Source organism: Hirundo rustica, chromosome 29, assembly GCF_015227805.2.
Source record: "Hirundo rustica isolate bHirRus1 chromosome 29, bHirRus1.pri.v3, whole genome shotgun sequence".
Lineage (NCBI taxonomy): Eukaryota > Metazoa > Chordata > Aves > Passeriformes > Hirundinidae > Hirundo > Hirundo rustica.
Window position 1 is genome coordinate 576,528 of NC_053478.1, and position 17,286 is coordinate 593,813.

A 17,286-nucleotide genomic window follows, 5' to 3' on the forward strand; every position below is an offset into this window, starting at 1 on the left:
TTTGCAGCCCTTTGGGGTGCTCCCATCAGGAGCTTGGCTGTAGCTCTGCTGCCCCATTCCCCTGGCTGGGAAGGTAGAGTTTTTCCAAATGCCTCTCTCCCCTTTTCCTGTGCCTATAATTAGCCCTGGCTCCCCGCCACCATATACTGTACGATCCTGGAAAGAGGTCATGGCTTTGCTGAAATTCTTGGGAACAGAGCTGCCTTTGCAGCTGGGAAAGCAGCACAATTTCCAAGCAGATAAGAAATAGGGCAAATGCGACTCTGTTCCCTGCTGTAATTTATGGGCTCTGGGGATGGCATCCAATGGCCTCCTCCCTCCTCTGGCTCTCCACGTGCTTGGGAGAGTCTGGATTGGTGAAGAGGCTCCAGCTGGTTCCCAGCTCTGGTGTGGTGTCCGGTGGTGGTGGGTGAGGAGGGTCCCGTCTTCTCCTGGGCTGCTGGGTCTGGTTTTCCCCTTCTGCTGGATCCTGTCGACGTCCTGCCCAGGACTGGAGAAGGAAACAAACCCATTTTTGGGTGTGCATGGTCCTTTTCACTTCTGAAACTTCTCATTTTTATGAACTTCCCCAGAATGGAATGTCCTTTGCAGCAGGAAAAGGATCATCTTGATGACCTTAAAGGTCTTTTCCAATTGAAATGATTCTATAATTCTGTGATTACATGATCTCTGGGCAGGTGAGGAACAGGACTTGGATTTTCTCCCAAGGAGGGCAAAGCCCATAGAAGCAGAAGGGTCTGCAGGGGCTAGGGAGGGTTTTCCCACCTCCAAACCCTCCTGTGCAAATTGGTGAAAAACTCAAAGTGAAAAGAGTATTTTGAAAAGAGAAAACTCCCCTCTTCAGAAAAGAGAGACAGAAACACAGAAAAATCCCCTGTTCGGAAGTTTCCCAAAGTTTTGCTATTGTTTCTCTGCCCCTCTACAGTCATTCTGAGAAAAAAAACAGGATAAATCCACCCAAAAAAGACAGGATTGGAGAGCAAGGACTTGAATTTCCATCCCAGCTGGGAGTCCACACGTGCTGTATCCCCCTGGCAGCATCCTGCTGCTGATCCGATTGTCCCTTTCCAAAGGAGAGATTAGGTAAAAAAATCACAAGATTAAAAAGCAAAACACTTTCCATTTGTTGTAATTGGCTTCTGGGCCAGTGAGCCCTTCCCTTGAAAGGAAAGGGAAGGAAAGGAAAGGACAGGAAGGAAAGGAAAGGAGGAAGAAGGAAAGGAAAGGAAAGGAAAGGAAAGGAAAGGAAAGGAAAGGAAGGAAAGGAAAGGAAAGGAAAGGAAAGGAAAGAAAGAAAGGCCTCTTCTTACCTTCACTTCCCTTTTCCTTCAATTCCTTCCCTGTCCCTTCCCTTCCCTCCCTTCCCTTCCCTTCCCCCTTACCTTCCCTTCCCTTCCCCTTCCCTTCCCTTCCCTTCCCTTCCCCTTTGAATTTTGCTTTAGGGACAGAAGGCTTTTGAGGGGAGGAAGCACCGAGGATGCTGAGGTCCCTACGCTTCTGCCGGGTCCCCTTTGACAACACTACGAGTTTTTCTAGGGATTCCAAGACTTGATAAACCCCCCCTTTTATTTTATTTTAATTTCCTTTATTTATTTTGCATTTGCTGTTGCCAGTATGTCCAAACTGGGATTTGGAGCGTTTTCCAAGGGTCACTGCTGTGGTTCTGTTGGAGGGAGGTGATGCTTGCACCGGCCACGGAGGTTTCGTCGCCCCACGGGGACTGAGCTGTTTGGGGAGTGCAGGACAGTCTCCTATGGATTCATGCCGTTCGGTTGACTGATGAACCAAATGATGCAGAAATCGTATTTTTTCCTCTGTAGGTAAAAACCCGCTTTGGCTCCCCCCTTGCCATGGTGCACGTGGGGGGTGGTGTAGGAGTTGCTGATGACGGCACCGAATGTGCGAGTGTTCCTCTGCACCTCGCCGGGGAGAAATATTTCAATCTTTTGTTGTTGTTTTTTTTTTGTTTCTGGTGGGTTTTTTTTTTTTAAATGGTGGATCTGAAGTTTGGGGAGTAGGCACGCTCCCCACAGAGATTTGCCGAGGAGGCAAAGGGAATTGGGGCTCGAGCTGGGAGATTTGGATAACCCCAAGGATGATTTTGTCTCTGGCTCGGGGTTTTCCCCTGCTGTGTTTTCAGAGGCAGCTGGGTGGCAAAGCCTTGCTCCATCAGTATGTGACACCTGCTTTTCTGGATGCAACCCTGCCTTTGCAGCCAGTCAAGAGCCATGCTCAGCCATGGGCCTCCGAGTTTGTGTGAGGGCTCAGGGTTTGCACACTGCCTGTGGGGTGAACACCCTTTTTGCTTTCCAAGGCTGAGCAGCCCTGACTCTGGCTCAGATCTGTCTGTGCCAGGTGATTTTCCAGCTGCTTGCAGGGGTTTGTCTGACGGTGCTGCTGTCGATGGCTGGCGCTGCTGGGCTGGCTGTTGAAGGGTGCTGGAGGCAGCAGCCCTGGCCATGGCTGGCTCCACTCTGGACACACTGGAGGGGCTGTAGCACAACCCAGAATTCAGTGTGAGTCTCCCAGGTGCTGGTATTTGACCATGGAGCCCCTCTCCCCCCACACAAAGGAGCTCTCTTTTCTTGTTTGTGAGTTGCCCTTATAAGCAGGTTTTAAAAAAGCTCTCAGCTTCCAGCAAGGGCCGCAGGGCTGAGCCAGGATCTGTCCCCGTTCTCTGGAGTGGGGGACAGCAGCAAGGGGCAGGGGGAGGTTAGTCTGATCCCCCTTCCTCACATGTGCCCACCTCCTCCTTCTGCCTTTGCAGTCATGTTGGAAGGGATTTTGGGGGATCATCTGGCAGCCTACGCTGGGAAACCCCTCAGCCAGCCCAGCATGTCACCCAGCTGTAGCTGAGAGGTGTCCTAGGACCTGCTACCATCTGTCAGGGCGGGGAGATGGATGGGGGTGATGATATTTGTTTGGTTTCCATGGGGAGAGGCCAGGCCGAGTGACCGGTGGTAGCCTGAGCCGCCTGCTGAGGCTGCGGCACCGAGCAAGGTCCCCATGGTTGGCGGTTCCAGACTCAGGTGATGGCAGAGCAAGGCCACGAGGGGCCTGGGCTTTGCTCTTAGCGATGGTGATTGTGTCCTGTGCTCTCTCCCACCTGGCTCGGCACATGCTGCTCAGCCACACCTCACCCTTTGGCCCTGGAGTTTGGACCTGTCTGGCAGAGCCCGAGCTGGGGCTGAGCTGGCCTCGATGCCAGCAGGGGTGGAGACACCCAGAGTGGCTGGCTCTGGGAGGGAGAGGTGCTGTGTCTGCCTGGGGCAACTCCCACGGGGCCCTTGGAGACCTGTCCAATGCAGGATCCTTCCCGAAGCGGGAGGTGAGAGGAGCTGGCAGCTGCTTGCCAGGGCTCCGTGTGCTTTGCCCATGCTGGGCGTACGCCTGGTAGCTCCTGGTGCTTTCCATGAGCCGCTCACACGGATCCACGTCCGTGCTGCAGACTTGTGAGCCCTGCCTGCAGTGAGGCCATTGGTGGTGCTGATGTGTGTACAGGTGTGCTGGGATGAGATTGTGGGTGGGGACCCTTCCAACATCACCCACCTGCTCCCTGTGCCCATTGCCCATGCCAGGGCTCCCACACCTGCTGCCCTCCGGGGATGGTGGTGGCTCTTGTGTGTTGAAGAGCCACGCTCTGCGTTGATTTTCCTCCGGCTCTGATTGGGGAACTCATGGGCAGTTGTGTTGGTCAGGGAGCGTCAGGGACGAATTGCTGGTGTATGTCAGCGTGCGTGCTGGTGGGATTTCCGTTCCCCCATGCCTCATGTGGGGTTTGTGTGGATGGGACACGTGGATGGCTGGTGCATGGATGGCTGCAGAGTGGTGGCAGAGGATCGGTCCCCCCATGTGACAGAAGGGAGAGCATGGCCTGAGAGACAGGTGGGAGTTGGATCCCTGGCCTTTGAGTAGAGGCAGCAGCAGACAGGAGGGGTTCTTGAGGCATCAGAAAGGCTTGCGGGGAGTCTGGGGGCCAAAACAGATGATGGTGCCATCTCTGCTTTACCTCTGCCTTGGAAATGCCAGCAGGAGCTGGAACTGCAGATCTGGAGCAGCTGCTGTGAAGTCTCCTGCACCCCTGGAGCAGCACTTCCACATGGTGCTCCAGAGAGTACGGGGGGTGTGAGCAGGGTGGGGGCACCCGCAGCCCCTCTCGGGGGCACCTCTGGGATGAGTTTGGGTTGCACATGCACTGTCCCAGGATGCCATGAAGTTGGATAAAATTAGTTCAGGAAAGTGAGCAGTGGCCACTCCAGTTGGATGTGGAGGATTGTACCCAAACCTGGACCTGGACCCAGACCTGACACCCAGCACAGAGCCACTTGCTGTCCCCATCAAGGACGGTTCCAGTGCCCTCGGCCCCCAGGGCTGGTGCCAGCAGGTGGCAATGTGGCCTGAAGTATTGTCCCTGTCACCGGGGTGAGGGCAAGCACTCGGGTCTCGTACGGGGTACCGACTTCTTGGTATCCCTGTGCTCTCATGGGAGTCCCCGTGATGTCCTTGGGGCTTCTGGGGTCAGTTTTGGGTTCTTCCTTGTGCTGCTGTGTCAGCAGGTTGGGACAAACAGGGAGGTGAGTGGCCTGCTCAGGTGGAAGAAATTGGGGTTTGGGGGATGCTTGTGTGTCCAGCTCTGCTGTTCGCGTCCCCTCTCCGTGCCTCAGTTTCCCTGCACTAGGAGATGCAGGTGGTGCTGCTGGTGCTGGGACCGCTCCATGCAGGCAGTCATGGTCCTGCTGACCAGCACTTGCCCAATGGACTGGAATTACACCGTCCTGCAGCAGTGTCAGCCCCTGAACAGGCTCCTGGAGTGGGGACGTGCCAGCTGGAGCTTGCCCAGGTGTGGGTACCTGCATGCCCAGGGCTGTTTCTGCTCCCACCAGATGTGCCGGTTGCAAGGAGATGGGTGGCCCAGCTGCGCAAAGAAGGCAGAAGCAAGATGGGCACTGCGAGCCAGAGGACAGCAGCGCCCTGCCTGCCTCTCGTACGCTTCCCTGAATCCCCCCAGCACCCCCTGGTCACTGGTGTGGTGGTGCGTGGCTTTGCTCCGAAAGCCCTGCTGGTCCCCAGCCCTCCTGCACCTCCAGCCGCCCCCACGTCCATACAGCTGGAGGTTTCAGTTCTGCATCTCTGCTGCCCAAGGGGAACTCAGCCAGCGAGAGTGAAACTTGGCGGCTCCAACGGTTGCACTTGTGCCGCCCCCCCCCCGACACCCCCTCATGTCCCCTAGGTCCTGGCAGGGCCAGCAGCCGCTGTTGCAACACTTGCAGCGACAGCTGTGCCGCTCGGCTGCTCTGACCTTCCCTGGAGCATGGCTCAGCGAGCACGGAGAGCGGCTTCCAGCTCCCCTGCCCAAATCCAGGGGCCGGATTTGGTCCCTCGTGAGGCAACACCTCTGCAAGGTGGAGCAGGGCTGTGAACCCCCACAATCCCTACCCTGCCTTGATCTGGGGTGCCTTCACCCCGTCCCTGTGTAGGGTTTGGAGGAGCTGCAGCGGTGGTGGTGGCTCTCTGCGTGTTGCCCATCGCCCTTGGCACGGCCGGCTCGTGCCATCGTTCTTGGCCGTTGCCCGCCGCTGCACTGTCACGCTGGGCAGCCGAACTTCCCATGCCACTGGAGGTGGATTTCCTCCTCCTGGCCCCCACCTGTCCCCCTTTCCACGGCCCCTGGTGCTGCGCTGCTGTGACCCTGGCACCGCTGGATGGTTGTGAGCTGCGGTTCCTCAATGTGTTTAACTGTCTGCTGCTCCTGCTTGGAGTGAGATCTCTCCCAGTTTGTTCCTTCCCACCTCTTGGTGTCAAGCCAGAGGAAACCCAACTGGAAAAGGCTCACCAGGTCGAATTAAACCCTGGGGATATTCCCAGTGGCTGGTGCAAACTGAAGGCTGGGCCATGGCTGAGATGCTTTAGTTTGTGGGCTGGGAAAATGGAGAAGAATGGAGAATAATGGAGAAAAATGGAGAAAGTACTTTTTTTTTTTTTTTTTTTTGTCTGCTACTTGCTGTTGTGGGGAATCCCTGAAACCGACATGGCACAGCTCTGGGAAATGGGGTCTGGGCTCTCCCCGGTTTGGGGCCGGAGTCCATGAGCACCTGGCAGAAGAGCGGCGGGCTGGGTTGGCAGCCTGAGGTGGGGAAGTTCGGGTTTGGCATCCAAATGTTTTCAGCCCCAAGCCCGTTGCTAGAGGAAACATGAAAAAAGAGGAAGGAGAGATTGCGGTCAGGGCTCTTCCCCTCCGCAATCTGCGCCTCCCTCTTGGCCCCTCCAGCTCCGAACCTCCTTATTCTGCCCATCCATCTCCTCCTGACTTTCCAGCTGTGTGCTTGGAAATCCCCATGGCAGTGGCCATGGATTATTTATTTGGGGGTATTATATGTATATATGATGTAGGCAGAGGTTGTATATATTTGGGGTTTATATACATGGGAATGAATGTATATTTGGGGGTTTGTCTATACATATGGGAATATATATATATATATTTGGTGGGTTACATATATGGGAATAAGTGTATTTTGAGAGGGCTATGTGTATGGAAATATGTATATTTTGGGGAGTTAGATATGTGGGAATATGTATGTGTTTGAGGGTGTAAGCAAGGACCGGCTGTGGCACAGGGGCTGCTAAGCATCAGCTAAGCAGATATCCAGGGAAGTCACCAAAAGCCATTCCTGCACATCCTCCAGGATGCTTACAGGCTGGTTGGAGCAGCCCCCAGCATCTGCTGCCTTTGCATGGCAGGTTGTGCCTGTCTAACTGCATCAGTTAAAAATGGGGGTCCCAGGAGGTTCCCCTCATTCTCCAGCCCTCAGGAATTTTGGTTTGTTACTTGTGAAACCAAAGCTTTGGTTTTCAAATAAGAGCAGTGTTAGTACCTGCTCAGAACTTCTGCCCCAAAGCTGGACATAAAGATCGTCTTGTCTTTCTCCCTTTCTCTCCCCTTCTTTTTTCACTCAGAAAGGGGAATTCACTTGCCTTTGCCACCTCCATTCCTCCCCTATGTGTTTTCTTCCCCTCAGCTTATAAAATAACAGAACATTTTGAAAACATGATACTTTTCCTCTTCCCTGGGCAGCATTTCTCTCTTTATAACGAGAAGGCTTCGAAGGTGTGGTGAGAGCTGGGAACTGCTCAGGAGCCCTGGGGGCGGCCAGTGGCATGACCCAGGTCCTGCCCCTCATGGGGACCTGCTCTTACTGTGCAGGTCACCTTTTGAAATACTCCAGAGTTTCTGGGAGCAGTGCCAGGATGTTCACTTGGTGGGGCAAAGGACGTGCATGGACAGACAAGCTGGCAGTGCCAGTGAGTGGGGGCTTTGCTCCTGTGTACCAGCTCGAAATGTTGCAAAATGGGGGCTTGGGGGTTCGCTGGGGTTTGCTGGTATTTGGTGTACCACCAAATCCAAAGGGCAGCAGCTTCTGCAGCCTGGGCAGGGCGTGAAGCAGCCCTGGAGCTGTTGGGCTGGAGAGGGTCAGGGCCTCAAGACTGTCACCCCATAGCGCTGTTCATCCCTGTCTCAGATGACACTGGGCTGTAACCCTGCAATGTCAGAACTGCCTGCAGGCTGAACACCCCAAGCCCAATCCTGCTCCCCCTGGAGTTCCTCACTTTGGCCCAGGGCAGCTCATGTGCCAGACTGTGCTGGCAAAGGCACTGCTGTTAGTTGTCACGATCTGGGGACGGTGGCACGGCCGAGGGCTGTGTGGGGTTAGGTACTGTCCAGAAGTCATCGTCCTGACGGCCTGGTGGGCTGTGGGAGCCAGAGAAGTGCCATGGGCAGTTCTGTCAGTGCAAGAGTCAGGGAGTGGTGACTGTGTGGCTGTACCGAGTGTCCCATGGCGCCGTGGGCATCCTGGAGCCTGTGGAAATGGACATTCCTGGCTTGTCTAGTGGCGTCTCCCACTGAGAGGAAACAGCTCTGTGTACAGACATACGAGGTCTCGCCTGGTCACACGTTCCCCATTGCATCCTACCGGGCTGCAGAGCTGACCCCAAGCCCCCCAAAGCAGAGCCAGCCTGGGCACAGACCTCAGCCACATCCTCCACTCAGCCCAGCCTGTGGTCCCGGGTCCCCACGTGGCTCTGCCACCAGCCCTGCGAGGCACTGCAGTGCTGAGACCAGTGAGAGCTGCTCGGACAGCAAGAGGAGGTTCAGGAGCCCGCTGAGAGATCCTTTGCATTAAACACCATTTCCCTTGTCCTGGCTGGGAGCAGGGCACTCTTGTTCTCCTGGTGGTGCTTCTTCTGTGGATGTCCCTGTCCCCAGGTGGTCAGTCATTCTGTAGGACATTCTTTGATTCGGGGAAATAAAGGAGTGGTCCTGGGGGAGTGACAGGTTGGTCTGGGGGTAGTGGGTGCAAGTGTTGCAGTAGCTGGAGCCCCCCATCCTTGTCCCTGCTGCTCCCCCGTTGTGGAAGACAGACTCATCTGTCTGTCCTGATGCGGGAATCCCTGTGACTGGTCCGTTCACAGGACGCAGCACAAGTGCTGTGAGGTTTGAGGCTGGAAAGCCGCTTGCACCTCGGCTGGTTAGGGGTGTCCCCTCCGCTTGGCTCCTCGGGAGCGAGAGGAAGGTGCAGCCCCGGCCGGAGCCACGCGCTCCTCGCTCCTGCTTTGTTCAGGCTGAATTTTGTAATGTCAGGAAATGAGCTGGCTGTGGGAGGGGAGGCAGTCGGGGGAGGAAGGCTGGTTTTGTGGTTGGAGCGGAGGATGAGGACGCCGGAAAGCCGAGCACAATTCCTCGCTCTGTTGCAGGTGCTGGGGGTGAGGCTGCAGCTTGGGAGCTCGTGATGCGTTTGAAGAGCGGGTGCTGGCCTCTGTGCCTCAGTTTCCCTTTTGTTCAGCACCGTTCCTCTCGTGGTAGTGTGCTGTGGTGATGGGGTCTGTACAAGTGCCAGATGGTTGCGACCGCCAGTAGATGACCAGCACAAGACCGGCTGAAGCCAATGGGCTTTGCCCCATGGGTCTCCTCCCATCTCCCAATGGTGAGTGGGATGAGTTTAGGAGCTGCCTCTCCTTCGGAGCCATGGCAGTTTCTCCTCGGGCCAAGCACGTGTGCTGCGTGCATTCCTTGGGAGAGTGTCCGAGCAAGCGGGTCAGTGCTTTTTCTTGTGGGATGTGCGTGAGAATCTTCCCAGAAAACACAAAGTTACCTAAACTCTGAACAACTCTCCGCCGGCCGTGCTGTTGGCCTGGGCCACATCCCTCATTAATTTTAACTTGGTTTATGATTTGTTTCATTCCTGAACTCTTTTTCTTTCTCTCTGGGTCTCACTGGGATGCTTTCCACATTGCATAGCCCCAGGGCTCCTTGTTCCCTGGATCCCTGCAGGTGCCTGGCCAGGTCCCACCTGGTCTGCACGGCCCTTGCAGTGATGCTGAGGATCAGAGCAGTGCAGGGGGGGCCCTGCAGCCCCCATCCCATCAGCCACGTCTGCAGAGGATACTGGGCTCCCCTCACTGTTCCCTCCATCTGGCTGTGCTTGGATGGGACATGTGGGGAGTCCTGTCCTTGCCTCTGTCCCCTCAGACTGATGGCAGCTTGCTTTGTCTTTGCAGTTGGATTGAGGAGCGGTGGCTGCAGCTCATCCCTGGCAGGAGCAGGACATGCAGGAGGCTGCGTAGCAGGTATGGGGGAAATACCAAACTCTGGGTTCCTGCTTTCCCTTTGGGTTTGCTTGGCCACATGTGTCTCCCCTGCTGCAGATTGGGAGCAAGCAGAGGGTCCTACAGAGGATGCAGCTGGATGCAGCTCAAGGGTCTCAGGCTCCCACAGTGGTGCCAACCAGACCCTACAGCCCTGCTCCAGGGACAGGAGGAACAGTGAGGCCTGGTGCTGGAAGGGCACAGGGAACACCCTGCTCCACTGTGCACCGCTCAGCTGCTCTGCACACGGGGGTCCTGGCAGCAGAGCCCCCAGAGCAGGGCAGGGAGGTGGCACCCAACAGCGGGTGCCACTGCTGTTCTCCAGTGCCCATCTTCCCCTTCACTTCTCCATCTGGCACAGCTCTGATGCCTCCCAGCCGTAGCCACAGCACTGATTTGGGGCTTTTTGGGTGTTTTGCAACTCAGCCCCATGTATCCGTGCCAAGGAGGGTCTTCCTGCCCTGTTTTTTCCCAGTGTGGGCAAACCTGCTGTTATTTTGTCCCTTGCATTCCTCTGAAATAAGGTGCTGCTGGGAGAGGGCCTCATGTACAGGTTTTCTCCCTTTCCAACCTTCTTGGCCTGTTTACTGCTCTTACAGTAAATGTTTGTGTCTCCTGCGTCTGCAGTGAGGTTGTGGTACAGACACCACCGCGGGCTGGTTTATGAGGGCTCTATGGTTTCATGTAATGCATCTTCTGTACCTGAGAGTGAAATCAATAAGAGGAAAGATTTTTAAAAATAATATGCCCAGCTCCTGAACGGAGGGGGCTCTGTCACGACTGCTTAGTGAGCAGTTTTGTAAGGTTGTGATGGCTTTTAGTGCTGGAGAGGGGGCAGGTAATTTATTTGGAGGCCTGGTGGTGGGAGGTGGGGACAGCATCACTTTGTCCTCTGCAAGGTCAACACCAAGGGCTTCATCTGCTGATAGAAACCAAGAGCAGCTCCCCAGGCTGGGCCAGGGGAGTCTCCGTGGTGCTTGGTGTGTGCCAGCAATTGGCCACGGTGTGCCAGGGGACAGGAGGATCGGAGGGCTCGGCCGGGTCTGTCCCACTGTGGCTGAGCTGAGAGCTCCGGGAGTGTTCTGGGGGCTGGTTTGAGCTCTGACCCACTCATTCTGGGCACAAATGAATACCAGCTAAGGGGCTTGTGTTTCCATGTGGTGAATCATTACTTGGAGCGTTGGGGCGATGGGTCTGTCTGCTGTGGGGTGTGCGTGGAGGGCAGGACCTTCCCTGGCTCCCAGACACCGCGGTCCTGATGCACCGTGCACATTCCATCCCCCAGCCCGGATGCTGGTGGGCGGTGGCAGGATCTTCTCTGTAACTGTGTTCTCCCCCACATCACTCCTTGCTGCTGGAGACACGATGCTCAGCTCCGCCAGCTCCGTCCTGACCAGTGACAACAGCTCCTTGTTTTTCAGTTTCACACAAATTCTTGGGTTTTGGGTTGGCAGTGCCCTCCTGCAAAGCCCTCGTACTGCCACTGGTGCCAGCACAGAGTTTTGAGCAGGGAGGAGCAGTTTAGTGATTTCGGCAACTGCAGAACTGCTCGCTCCAAGGAGCAAGCGGTGCGCTTGGGGAGGAGGATTTTGAAAAGCATCTCTGGGGACTGCTTTAAGACTTGTCCCCTTTGCTCTGCGAGTGACAAGGAGCTGAGCAATTAGAGGAGCAATATCGACCAAGCCTTGGAAGCCTGTGACGGCCGGCACCGGGCGATTTAATCCCAGTGAAACCACGTCCTCCCGTCCTGGACGTGCAGCATCGCTGCCTGCGATCAATAGGCATTTTGTCTGAGGCCAGCCCTATTTGAGGCGAACGAGGCAAACCCTCTTCTGTGACAGAAGACTCTTCTAGGGCCAGTGACCTTAATTGAATATACTCTTTCATGTCCCGAAGATGGTCACATCGCTGCAGCCGTGCTCAGTAAATCACGTGTCTGTCCCTGCGTGCAGGGTCTGTGCCACCCTGCTTCTCTGCCGGTGAGACTTTGCAGCCTGAGGCTGATTTCTAGTTGCTTGGGAAGAGCCCTTGGGTCACCAGGTCTGTTCCTCTGCTGTCTGAGGCCTTGCCTGTGTTCTCTCGAAGGTTCATTGGCAACTGGAGTTTGCAACTTCCAAGCTCCCACTGTGCCTGGCACCTGGCTCTTTGCATCTGGCAAGATCCTCCCGATCTCCAGGGAGAGCTTGTAAAATCCAGCCAGTGGGTGCACTGAAACCAAGTCCCCACTCTTGACCCTTTTGGATATGGAATACTGAGTTTGGTAAAGCAGTGGGTTCCTCCTGCGTTTGCCGCAGCTGAAATGTGGCTGAGTTGCTGGAGGTCACCTTTCCAGTCCCCTTGGAGCCGGGTGGCCTTCTCTGGTCACGGCTCTGCCCCGCGCTTTGGGTTCTGAGCTCATCCGCTATTTTGCCACTGGCGGGGGGAAAAAAAACATGTCTTCAAAGCCCTTTTCCCTTGGGGAAAAGCCAGCTTGGTCAGAAACGTCCGCGCAGAAATGTCATCTGACCCAGCAGCTGGCTCACGCCTCCCCGGGGGTCCTGCGGCCTCCGCTGCCCGTGTCCCAGTCCCGCCGCGGCCCCGGCTTCGGGCAGCTGGAGGAAGCGAGCCCGGCCGCTGGTTTTGGCAAGCTCTGGCCGCTCCCTTCCCCCGGCAGGCTTCACCCCCTCCTCCTGCCTCCGCATCTGCCTGTGCCCTTCAGCTGCCGCCGTGCACCCCGGCGGCCGCGATCGCGCTTTCGGGGCGCTCGGGGCCGGCCGGTGGCCGGGGCAGCGCTGAGGGCGGCCGGGGATGGCGGCTCCGTCCCGCGCTTCCTCCCGGCCGCCAGCGCGCAGCAGCCGTGGAGAAGGACGCAGCCACCCTGTCTCCTGTAAGTACCTCTCACTCTTTCCACTGGAGAGTTAAAATTAGCAACTTCTTTTTTTAAAGCAGGCGTCGCTTTAAACCTCGCCAGCCCAACTGGGTTTCCTTTTATTTCCCCCCCCCCCTCCCTCCCCCGGCTCCTTTTTTCTTGATTTTTTAAATTTTTTTTTTTATTATTTATTTTGTTGTTATTGTTCAACGTGTGCATGCACTTTTCTCCCCTTTTATTTCTTTATTTCTTTCTTATTCCCGCCCCCCCCCGCTCCCTTTTTTTTTTTTTTTTTTTTTTTTCGTTCCTTCCTATTTTAAACACGGGTGACGCTGCAGTGTCGGTGCGGAGTTTGGAGCCAAATAAACAGCCCGGCGCTCCCCCACCCCGATCGCCTTACAGAGCCCGGGGCCGGAGCCCAGCGCCGAATTTAGACCCTTATCTATTGTCAGCCTCCGCAGTCGGCGCTGCTCTGCCGGGGGGGGATTGCCCCGGACCCCCTTGTTGCTCCTGACACAGATCCTCGCCGTGAGTCTGCCGCTTGTTGTTTTTCCCCTCTCCTTTGTTTTCGTGGTAAAGCACAAAAGTGCCCGTAAATCAGGACCCGTTGCTTTTTATTTTTCCAGGGCTGGGTGGGCAGGGAAGGAGAGGGGGGGTCTGAGTGATGTGGGGCTCTCATGCCGGAGAGAGGGGGAGACTGAGGCACAGAGCAGGGCATGGCTCCCTGATGGGGAGTGGGTGAGCTGAGATTTCCTCTTTTTAGAATCAAAACAAACATAGATCAGGAAGGAGAAGGCAGCAGGCACGGGCTCAGATGCAGGATCAGTGCCTGTCCCAGGGGATAAATCCCTTTGGGAAGCTTATGCCCATGGTACCCTGTGGCAGGGCCGATTCCGGGGCCCGATGTGCGGGTGGAGGGTGCCACTGCTGGCACGGTGCTGCGGCCAGAGCTCTGCTCCGCCAGGACGGGATGGGGCCAGCAGCTGGAAGTGGATGTCCCAGCCCGGATCTGCGAAAGCAAACAGGAAGGCGAATGGGGAGCAGCCGCTGTGTTTACTCAGAGGTTATTTATTGTGGTTCCTCAGAGGTTGGTACTGGGGACTTTTAACACCTTCCTGCTTGGTGCTGGATCCTTTTGGCCAGGGCTGGATGCCCGGCAGCGGCTTGCGGCCACACCGGAGGTGAGCCAGGTACCAGGCACTGGATGTCAGGCAGTGTCACACTGGACCTCTCTGTCCAGTTCCTTCTCCTCCCTTGACTGTTTCCTAAATGTCTGTTTTGCTCTAAAGCCCAGCCTGGCCGGGGTGGATGTGGTGGGGATGGATGTGGTGGGGCTGGGAGCAGTGAGCTTGGCTCATCGTAGAAAAATCTTTTTCCATTTGATTTTTTGAGGGTTTTTATGCCGTTGCTGCTTTGGGGTAACAGTTAATAATGCTGATAATCTTCGTATCTGTGTCTGTGAAAATGGAGGTGCAAAGCTCGTACAAAGGGGATCTTTCAGAAGTGCTTTTAGTGTTTCCCTCCCAAGAGCGAGGGAGGGAGAGGTGTTTCCCTTCCCAGGCGTGTGCTGCCCTAGCTGTGATGCTCATGGATCCAGCTGAAGGATAAACTTTGGGTGTGCTTTGGGTTAAACCCGGCCCTTTACCTGTTGCTGGGGGTGGGTGAGGTGGGTTCTCCCCTCTGCTTGACTTGGAGAGACTTGTCACAAGGGGGTCTCCTGTGTTGTGGGAACCACTACGGGGTCCCAAGGTTTCTGCTTTTGGAACTGAGTGGCAGCCCTCAGTACTGCTCTAGGCAACAACAGCTGCCGAGCCCTTTCCTCCTCCTCCTCTTTTGGGGAAACAACCCATTTGAGCAACTCTTTATTGATACATTTTTACATCCCCACCCTTCAGCAAAAATTGTGACCAAAATATTTTCTTTTCTTTCTACAAACTCACGCCTGACTTTTTCTCATCCCACCTTTGCATGGGGAGTATTGACAAAAAATGGTGGTGTTTGACTTTATTCCCCAATATTTTTCCTTTTCCAAGAGGAATTGTGACTGGTGTTTATCTGTGACATTCCTGCACTCACAGTGGCTCTTACCTGCCCTCGGGGTCCGTCTCCTCTGTGTTGCAGGAGCATCCCAGTGGCTTTTCTGCCATCCCTCTGGTAATGTGGCTGGGAACCATGACAAGCCCTTGGCCTGAGCTATGGCCACGTGGGTGCCAGTGATGCTCCAGCACAGGATTTTGGAGTGTTCCAGACCCAGTGCTTCTGGAAATGCTGAATGTTGGCGTTTCCCGCAGTGTCTGGGCATCCCCATCGCTCTCCTGAGCGTCATCACCGTGCTTTGCTGAGATCTCCTTGAGGGGGATGTGGGCATCCCTAGAGCTGGCTGAAATCATCACCCCTCTGCCATGTGGCTTTTGGTGCAGCCATAGAGAAGGGCTCAGCTGCTTGGGGACCTTCCCCTGCCACCTAAATCCCCCTTGCTGGAACACAGAATTTGGCCTTAAAAAAATCCCGTTTTAAGACAGAATGCTGTTCGTGGAGGATGTGTACTGGGATGGGCTCTGGATGAATCGGTCTTAGTGGGAGCCATCCTGCAGGTCTGTAGGTGGCTGCCGTGGTGTCAGCAGACATCATGGCCTCACTGTGGTGGCCCAGCCGGTGCCAGAGAGCAGGAGGACAGGATTTGTGTGCCTGGGACAAGAATGTGCATCCTGTGAGCGAGCAGCAACAGCTGAAAACCAGCTGTCCTGGTGGATTTGAGCTGCCTGATGAGCTGGGGCCGGATTCTCACCCCTGTGGCTCATTGGCATGTGGCTCAGTATGCATGTGGGTACAAGCTGTGGCTGAGCTAGGGAGTGAGGTTGGTCCCGGCTGATGGCAAAGCCTTTGTGGCACAGGGAGCATTCCCTGGTCCCAGCAGCCTTGAGTCATGCTGGGGATGAGGTGGTACGTGTCTCTCCCCAGCCTGGCTTTGGCTGCAGCAGCTCTGGGCACCCTGGCATGCTCCAGTGGTGCCCTGCTCGGCTCTGGATAGCAGAGTGCTGGTGGTGGCTGATGTTATTTATGTGCTAGGTAGGAGACACTGTGTTTTCAAGGCAGCACAGGGGAAGAGGAAGTTAAACCCGTCTTTGCCATGTGGCATCTTGTCCTGGTTCCTTCTGTTTGCTTAGAGTGTGTTGGGTTGGGGTTCAGTGGCAGCCAGACCATGGTCTGTGCCTCCTGGTGGGATTTGGTGGCTCCTCAGCTGTAGATCATGGGGCCAAGGGACAGGTTCTCTTGCTCAGGACCTTGATCTCTGGTTTTGGTGCTTTTACAGTCTGAAATAACTAATGCTAAGTTTGGGCCTTCATTTCCTTTATTAAATGAAATAATGATGTCTGGTGATGAGCTTCCAGCTGTAGTGTGGCAGTGTGCTCTGAGCATGAACCTGTGCTAATGGACCAAAGTGGGTTTTGGGGAACGTGTAAGGATGGGTGGGTATGTCCACCTCTGAGAAAGGCAGATGGCCAGGATGACAATTTTTGTGGCTTTGTTTCCAGGCTGGAAGTGCCATGAGCAGGTTGGAGCTGTGGTGGTGGAGTCTGAGCACTGGGATGGAGACAGGAGCATGATCCTGCCTGGTCCTGTTGGTGTTGGTCAGATTTTTTCCATCAATCTCTCCAAGGGACTCTTCTAGTGAGCTCTGCTATGGTGTCACCCTCACAGTAATTAACATTACCATATGAGTGACAAATTAAGATCTTTTGCTTCTTTTCCTTCAACTGGTCAAGTGGAGCTGGTGACCACCATCACCTTCCCAGCAATGGGAAGCTCCTGACTTCACCAGCTCCTTTGCACCCCACATGAGTGCTGGACCCTGCAGCCCCTGGGGAGCCTGGTGCTTCCTTCCCAGGAGCTCAAGACATGTAAACCCTGATGGAGAGTGTGGCATGGGACGATGCAGGAGCAACATCTGCTTCTACATTGCCTGCTTTGGACCTGGCAGAGGCGATGGTTGCCTTGGCCATGGATGTAGTCAGCAGCTGGTAGATGCAAATCAGATCAGCAGCCCCGTGACTTTGGGCACCACGGCTGTTACTCGCCAGTGCTTGGGGGTGCAAAATCAACAAAGAAACGATTGTGGAAGGACAGTTTGAAAGATCTTGGTGGCTCTTGGGAAAGGGCTGAGCCTTTGGGAGTGGCGCTGCTGAGGTGCACTGGGAGGGATGGTTGTGCTCAAGGGCTCAGTTCTGGGGTGGCACTGGGGACCTCCGGCCTCTCGGCAGCCCTGGCTCCCAGGCTGAGCCTGCACTGAGCTTTGGGTGCTGGAGGGTCTGCAGAGCTGCTCTGGGGTATCCCTTCCTGGGTGGGCGTGGGGCACAGAGCTGCTGAGCACATAAAACATGGGCTGGGGATGGAGATGAGATGGAGAAGGGGCTGGAAGAGCTGGGGCTGTTCAGCCTGAAGAGGGGAAGGCTCCAGGGAGACCTTACAGCCCCTTCCAGTGCCTCCAAGAGAGCTGGAGAGGGGCTTTGGACCTGGATGGGGAGGGACAAGTGCCTGGAATGATAGGACAAGGGGGAATGGCTTCCCACTGCCAGCATGCATGTTTAGATGAGATACTGAGAGGAAATTCTTCCCTCTGGGGGTGGTGAGGCCCTGGCACAAGGTGTCCAGAGAAGCTGTGGCTGCCCAGTCCCTGGCAGTGTTCAAGATCAGGTTGGACAGGGCTTGGTGCAACCTGGGATAGAGGTTGGAATGAGTTTTAAGTTTCCTTCCAACCCAAACCATTCTAGGATTTCATGATTTGTGCCACG

General features: G+C 55.5%; 1 protein-coding gene across 11 annotated transcripts in view; it reads left to right on the plus strand.

Moving 5' to 3' along the window:
* MEF2D (myocyte enhancer factor 2D) overlaps positions 1-17,286 on the plus strand; it is a 74,965-nt gene that overhangs the window by 15,075 nt on the left and 42,604 nt on the right. For 7 of the 11 annotated variants that reach the window (XM_058423751.1, XM_040087939.1, XM_058423750.1 and 4 more), the window contains exon 2: positions 9,559-9,627. The exons of 2 other annotated variants lie outside the window; for them this stretch is intronic. The gene's annotated coding sequence lies outside the window, so the exon portion shown is untranslated. Of the gene's footprint in view, positions 1-9,558; positions 9,628-12,433; positions 12,512-12,925; positions 13,022-17,286 lie in introns of those variants that run through there. 2 more of the 11 variants (XM_040087943.2, XM_040087944.2) reach the window with 2 other exon arrangements.